Source organism: Parasteatoda tepidariorum, chromosome 4, assembly GCF_982258835.1.
Source record: "Parasteatoda tepidariorum strain Cologne lab strain chromosome 4, Ptep-v5.0, whole genome shotgun sequence".
Taxonomy (NCBI): domain Eukaryota; kingdom Metazoa; phylum Arthropoda; class Arachnida; order Araneae; family Theridiidae; genus Parasteatoda; species Parasteatoda tepidariorum.
Genome location: NC_141758.1, coordinates 48,934,740 through 48,942,898, shown reverse-complemented (window position 1 = coordinate 48,942,898; position 8,159 = coordinate 48,934,740). Strand labels below are relative to the sequence as shown.

General features: G+C 25.3%; 1 long non-coding RNA gene across 4 annotated transcripts; it reads right to left on the bottom strand.

The window, feature by feature from the left end:
• Positions 1–4,513: 4,513 nt before the first annotated feature.
• LOC147810948 (uncharacterized) lies at positions 4,514–8,149 on the bottom strand. 4 transcript variants are annotated; one of them, XR_015433050.1, is made up of 5 exons: positions 7,975–8,149; positions 7,002–7,240; positions 6,848–6,860; positions 4,804–4,827; positions 4,514–4,632 (listed from the first exon to the last, which is right to left on the bottom strand). It is a non-coding gene; the product is annotated as an uncharacterized LOC147810948 (long non-coding RNA). The 4 variants fall into 4 exon arrangements; XR_015433048.1 differs by having other exon boundaries at positions 4,514–4,827; XR_015433047.1 differs by having other exon boundaries at positions 4,514–6,860.
• Positions 8,150–8,159: the final 10 nt, after the last annotated feature.

The following is an 8,159-nucleotide window of genomic DNA, read 5'->3' as shown; positions in this document are numbered from 1 at the left end:
ATATACATGAATTGGTTTTTGAATTTAGATATTTAAATTTAAGCAAAAGGAGGGAGCACATTATTCTTAATCTATAGTTTTAAAAATTATCTTGTGTGTGTGTAAAATTATCTAAAGTTAAAGTTAGCCTCTTCTGAGAAAGAATGGTTCTTCGAAAATTCGTTGTCTTGACGCTTCAGCTTTTTAACTTCGTCTAAAGAAGGAACATAAATTATAGTCAATAAAATTCAAGCGAGAAAAAAACAATATCTGTGAAAACCAGCAAATCCCAGTTTTGGGGTAAATAACGAAACATTATAACGATTTTCGGGTGGAACAGAAAGAAATTGAAAGGAGATCGGTAGAACTATATCTAAGAATCATTAGGCAATCAAATTGGTTTTGCCGTTTTTTCATCTTTTCTTCTTAACTAGGAATTCGATAGTTTCCAACTATCTTTTTGTTACTCCTCGCATATCAGTTTGCGACCTATAATTGAGTATAATATTTAGATTAAATTACTAATATACACTTATATAAACAATTTATATTAAGAATGAGAAAACGGAACACTCTGTTCACATATTTTAAGAATGCTTGTGGCACTTGAAGTCGCAATTTGATTAAAAACTTCATGTTTGGTGACGCAAATAAATGTTTCAGTCAGAATTTTATCAAAATCTAAGGAATCACTGTTGAGCATATAAATGGATTTAAAATTAATTAGAAAAATAGCAATAATCCAATTTATCAAACTAATAAATTATACCAATCCAAATAATCAAACTAATAAATCTAGCAATCCAAACTAACTAATAAATCTAGCAATAATCACTTTACATCCCCATTTAGTCTACGGCATACAAACTGGTCTTCATACATGCTATCTGTGACTGAAATAAAAAATTTTTTTTTTTCGTTTAAGCATAGGCGTAGTAAGCATATAATTTTTCGAAGTCCTTTTTTAACACCCTAAAAGATAACTTTTTATGAACAATTTAAAAATTTTAGATGGTTTTTAATTTAAATCATTTCACGATTATCACATTCATGTAAGTGTTACTGTAAATATCATTTAAGGATTTTTTTTTTAAAAAATACATAATAATTCAAATAAAATTTTTTAGTGAAACAAAACAAAATTTATTGGTAATTTTTAACTACATTTGAAAGTTCGGGGGAACCACGCAAAAACTGTGGAACTTTGGCAATTAGATTCGTTCGTGCAGGGTGAAAATGTTTTAACTGTTATAATTTTTTTTTCTCTCAGGTTTTTGTTATTTTATTATTTTTTTTTCTTCTCTTTTTTCATCATTGTTCTGTAATTTTCCCCTTGTTTTCTCTACATTTTGAATTTATTTTATGAGTTCTATTTACTTGCAGCTTAAGCTCAATAAATAAAACTTATTGTTTTTCTTAATTTTCTTCTTATTTATTTAGTATACTATATATATACATAACTACTTTTTCTTTCTGACAAATATTTTACAGCATAATTGTTAACGTGAATGACTGAAATCAAGAGAATGTCGATTTTCACCGGTGAATGTCAACAATCACATAGTCGCTTTTGGTGAATGTCCGAAATACTTATTGTATCCGATTAGATATTACTTTATTCGTCGATATTATTTTATTTATTCTCTATTTTAATATCTTTAACCTAAGAAAGTACGTGCCATAACCCAAAACTTTTGATTTTTTAAAAAAAAATTCTTTCTTTAAATCCATAAAATAATACTTTTTATGAATTAAAAAGTTATATAATTTATATGTAATTTAGCAAAGTAAAAATTTAACAATGCAACAAAATTTAAGCATTATTGTTAATTGTTGTATTTATTTAGGTTATAATTATAGTTATTTGCTATTTACGAAAGATAAATTTTCTTTTAATTACTTTTATTTTCCATTAATACAGTGACATAATTTTTAAAGACACCTTTGCTAAAATCAAAAGTTCAATTTCGATTTTTTTTCCTTTTACAATTTGAAATAACTTACTACAGCATTATCGAATTCAAAATTTAAATTCTGATTTTTCAAGGATTAATTTCTTGATAAAACGTGATAGACTATGATGAATGTTCTTAGAATTTTTATCTAATAAGTTCCATTTTATACGATATATCCTTTTTTTTACTATGAATTAATGTGAAATATGGCGCAAGATTTTCTTACATTTCAGCAAATGGTGGTGCTTAAAACTATTTTATTTCATTATCAAATAACTTTAAAAAATTTCATTTCGACCTTATAAGACCGGATTGAGTCAAATGCTTAACAATATTAAGTGGCAGATTATGCAATTTTATTCTTTTAGCTTTTAAGGACTAATTACAAGGTAACTGTAATTATATCTAATCATACTGTAATTATATCTAATAATTACAAGGTTAAATAATAAATGTATGTTATAAAATGTCTTACTTTCTCAAAACTGTACGGAAATAAGTTACGAATGAAAAAAAACTGTATTTAGCTTTTTTACATTCTGATTGTTCTGGGCAAAGAGATTATTTCGCTAAATACAAGCCTAGACAAATTTATGTAAATACCCAGTTTTTCTATTGTATTTCATGATAATTCACGCTATTTTTCAATCAAAACTGAATTAAGTTAAAATAAAGTATTATTTGTTATATTTACTCTTACAGGAAATAGAGTATTTAAAAGTGGCATTTTTGTGTATACAACACTTGGATTGGTAATGACGTCAAGCTTTTCTTAAGAATCTTAAGCTTTTACTGAAACTAATTAGTGAGAAACTTTGTGTAGTCTATTTTTTTTATAAAACAAAACATCAAAATTGAGGCTTGCTATGGCTTCTCAACATGCCCTGAATGCCTTAACTTATACTTACATCAACATGTCTTATTACTTATACTCGCATTAACTATTGCCGATGCTGGCAAAATTTCTGTTATTTTTTGGGCTCTAAAAATTTCAAATTTTTAACATGATTTGTACAAACATATATCAATTCAGAGCATTCTTATTAAGAAAAAATTAAGATTATAAAAATCATTAAGTAAGTAACGGCGAGTGTATGCCTTTTAATTTTGCATACTTAAAAACGATGTTATAAATTTTCATATCAATTATTTTCTTAGGCTCAACGATTGGAAACTTTTTGTATTCGTATAAAAATAAAACATTATTAAGGAATATAAAAGAAATAGGTGCCTCAGTGAAATTATTTATCTATTTAATATCAATTATAATTTATCTATTAAGACTTAAATAGTTCAAATTTTTTTTTCTTACCCTTTCCCATCCAATCATATAAATTTTCGGGACGCTTAATTAGTATTTTAGGGTTTTTTCAATTTATTATTCTCATTCTCGTAGAGGTAAAATACATGCACCGGAAATTTAGGGTGATACATTTTTCTATAAAATGCATGACTTATTGTTTAATCTAAAATTAACTAGTTTCTAAAATAAATAAATAAAAATAAATGTCTCTTTGAAAAATTGTTCCCGCTGCTTTTAATATTATATTTTTTAACCATTGTTGAAATAAAGTTAGCATGAAACGAAATATCTATTTTATTTTTATTTACTAATTAATTTTATACGTCGCGTGAAATTTTTTGACATATTTGCATCGAATGGATTCCAAAATACTTTTTTAGACCGTCAAATAATTTGGAAAAACAGCGGATTTAGAGAGGATCAGATTGCAAAATGCTTCAAATACAAAGGATGATAGAAAAATGTAATCCATGACCATAATTAAGTATTTTATCTTCTTAGTTTTTATTAATATCCTAATTAATATCCTAAATAATAAGTACAAATATAAATTATGATGCGAATCTTCTACACGCTTCCTCAATGATGATTCATAAGATTTCGAAAAGCTTATTTTCTTCCTTGTCATCCTATTTCTGGGTTACTTTAAAAAATTCCACATCCATTATTTTACAAGAGAAAAATAATTTTTTTGAAATGTACCATAAAAAGTATAACCTTTATTTTCTGACTATATTATGCTTTTTTTTTTATAAGTATTTTGTGTTCTAGGTGTTAATAGCTCAGAAATTGTTCCAAGTAGAGTTATTGCTGAGGAATTGTTCCATCTTAATGGATCTGATAGCATTTCGTATGGAATTTCTCAAATTGTTTCATTACCTGAAGATCAAACGTTTAAAAAATGTACTTAATATTGATAAGGAAAATAGGACAGAAAATTTTTCTGAAAAATTGCAATAAAAATTAATAGAATTTAAAAGTGTAGAATTTTAAGTTGGTAGATATCGCAAATTGATATTTACACACTGTTTTCATATTTCAAATTGATAACTCAAAACATATTCCAGTAGATTTTTTTAATGAAATATTTTAAGCATTAAAAAAATAAAAAAATATCTTTACTAATTTTATTTATTTATTGTACAAAGATACTGTAATCAACTTCTTGTAGCTGCATTGGGTATGAATTTTTACTTAATAAATAATTTCATACTTAAATAAAATTTTTTTTAAGTATGAAGCTATAATGAATGAAAGAAGTCAAAATTACTACTGGTCATATGAACAATTTTAAACTTTATTTAATAAAATAGTTGTCACAGTTTTCCATTTTTCTGAAATTTCAGCAGACAGACATCACACTTTCGATAAGACTTCAACTTAAATACACTTCACCTAAATTAATAATCTCAAATAAATGTATTAATAAGCATACAAACAATAGTTTTAGATACAAATATAAATAAGAATTTTGCACAAAAGGATTCTTTCCTTCATAGAACGGTTTTAAAAATTATTAATTAGTGGTAGCTTCTTCAAACATGGGAATTATATTCAAATACATACCAGGAATGGTAAACTCTTGTCAGGCTAGAAAAAACTGATTATGTAAATCAACCCAATACAAGAAACTGTCATTTACAAGAAACATCTAATTTAAAAATGGAAGTTTAATATAATTCACTCAATAATTCTATATGAAAATCTATTTTATTAACTTTTAATGTTATATTTTACATGCTTAAAGAAACTAGTTTAGAAGAAAAGAAAAAAATATTAAATTTCGTTTGGGTCTTCAAAAGAAAAAAAATTAAAAAAAATTCACAAATGAAGTGCCATTGAAAATAAAAGAAAAATTCAGAATAATATTTGCCATTCATTTAAAGCCTACTCATAATTTTAATTAGGTATTCACAACTCTAAAATATTACTTATAGGTTTAATAGTAATTTTTTCAAACTTTATTAAAACAATATATTTAAAAAAAAAAAACTTGAAACATGTGTCTTAGCATTTTATAGTATTTTGTTTCAAACAGAACACTGGACATATCTTTAAACTTACCTACTAAGCATGGCAGTAATATTAGTTTGAGAAAGACAAGCTATAAATGCTTAATATAATTTTTAGATTCAAATACTTAGACACATAAATATATGGTTAAGCATTTACAGAAAAAAAAAATTTAAATTTTCGAGAGCATAACAACTAATATAACACAATAAATTTATCAACTTTAGTTTGCTTAATCAAGTACAGTAGACTTAAAAATAGAAAGACATTTAAGGAAATACATTTACCTAAATATTGTTCTGAACTTAATTGCCTAAATAATTAGACAAATTATGAAAATAGTTCATTGTTCTTGCGTTATTGCAGAAATTCTTAACTGCAATTTTTATTGTTTACACCAGTGAAAGTTAATGTGGTTTATAGAATTTCATTACATAGATTTTCTACTTTAAATAAATTACCAGCATATGAAAAAAAAAAGTTTCACATACATAAGCAAGTATAAACCTTAATAACTATATTTGAAATTGACGAAACTCTCCTCTGAAAAATTGTGAAATCATAGCTGACAACACGGATAGGAAAAAAATCCAGTAGATTTCACGAAATAATATAAATTTCATAACTGTTGCAGAATGTACTAAATAATTGACACAAAAGGGAATTTTAAAGAAATTTTCTAGTTATCAAAATAGAAAAATTGCAATATTTTCCAGTTAAAATTGATGTCATACTTGAAATTTTATGTGTTACGTTTACTCATAATTTTGAATATTAATAGGCATTTAATTAATCAAATATAATTAAAAGATTCTATTAATATAATATATTTAAAAAGAAAATTCTGAATAAATTGAACATTTTAGAAGAAAAAAAGTTTTGACCCGATTTCTGACAATGAGGTTTGCTTCATTATGAATTACTAATACTTATGCAAATGTGCTTACTGACATCTGTTCTGATAGATGTCCCAATAACTAGCTTTTACACAATTAAAAACATTCATAAAACACAATTGTTATAACTTTCATCCCATAACACAAAAAGGCTATATAAGAGTTTATACACAGGCTGTGAAATTAATACATAACTTAAACAGCAGACAATAAGATCATGCATATGTTTGATACATTATACCTGCTTTTTTCATTTCATACACAAAATTAATTTTACTTTTAACAAACTGTACTTTTACCCTACAATAAAGAACTTAAATTATCATCAATGACTTGATCATTTAATCATGTGCAATTTCAAAAACAATACTTAAATTTTTATAAATTAGAAACAATAACCTTACTCCCAAACTGCCGATTAAATTTTGTATAATTACGAAAAATCAGAACTTTGGATTACATTTCATGATATGATTATATGTACACAACTAACAAAAGGAGAATAATGAAAACTCCAAATGCTTACAAATATATCCACATAAATGTGAAATTATAAATAATTGACAATATAAATATAAAATTACTAGAAGATAAGCTGATTTTATATGCATTACAGAAAACTTTCATATCTTTAAAGATCAAAATTAAACTAAAAATATTTTGATAAAACTGCAATGTTTTACTCGAAAAAGGGAACTTACCAGTTTCGGGAGTCTGTAAAAATGGCACATAACTTTTATTGTTGTCATCAATGCAAAATTAATTGCAGTATGAGGTAAAAAATACAGCTAATGTAATAATAAGTTTTTTTAGAACAATCTTAAATCTAGAATTTCAATCTAATGAACGACTTACCCTAGAAAGTAATTAACATCTAGTTAAGTTTGCAAATAAGCTTTAGTTGTTATGCCGAGCTTGGAAAAACAATAAAAAGATAACCATTTTAAAAACATCTATATAGAAAGTTTAATAAACTATCTAAATAGGCAGTTCTCTAGCTACTGTTTCACCAAGTTTATCTTCTCCACAATCAGCTAACTGTATTTGGTACATAGAGATGCTTCCAGTCTTTCCTGTACATGAATCATGAACCACTAGAGAAAAAAAGTATCATTAAAAATACTATGCATTAAAGAATTACAATGTCAAAAGGGATAAATTTCTCACACAGACAAAATTTACAGAGTTAACTAATTTATTTTGAATACATAAATCTCATCTATCAATTTTGAAATATATAAAGATCTAAAATACTTGTAACTTTAATCACCACATCTTCTTAATACAGCTATCCTAAAAAATGCAACCTTCATATTTCAACATTCCTTATTATAAACTAGACATTATATAAATTTTAGCATCGTACCTTAATTTTAATGACAAACAGTACAACACACAAGCATTTCTCTCTATATAAGTTCATTTATTATTATACATAAATAACAGACTATATAATTTCCAAAAATTTATGCAAGCTCATTTTTGCTATATTACCGCTGATTTAACTAAAACATTCTTAATGATCAAAACATTTATATTTTAAACAGAATAAATATTCCAATATGAAAATATTTTTAGGTTATCAAAAATTTTCCTCTGCAAAAATTATCCAACAAATGTTTTAAACAATAACCGCTCAATCAATTAATACATATAAAAATAAATTTCTAGTAAAGTTGAATTATAAAATTCATTCTCAATGGAAAATAACACGTGAAAGATGTTTACGTTTTATAGAACGTAATATATTAACATTCATGCAATGTTTTAAAAATTAATTAGTTAAAAATAAATGTATAAAACTAACATATTAATAATTTTTACTTACCACAACAGATTAGATTTCTACTCCATGCAGTAAAATTTCGGCACGTGAAATTAACAACAAACATGCACACGAACACTGGCGATGTGGCGATTTAACAGATAGAAAAAGTCGCCACACTGATTGAAAAAAGTAACCCATTTTTCGTTGCCACCGGAAAGATAGGACCTTCACTTCCTCTTGCGGGT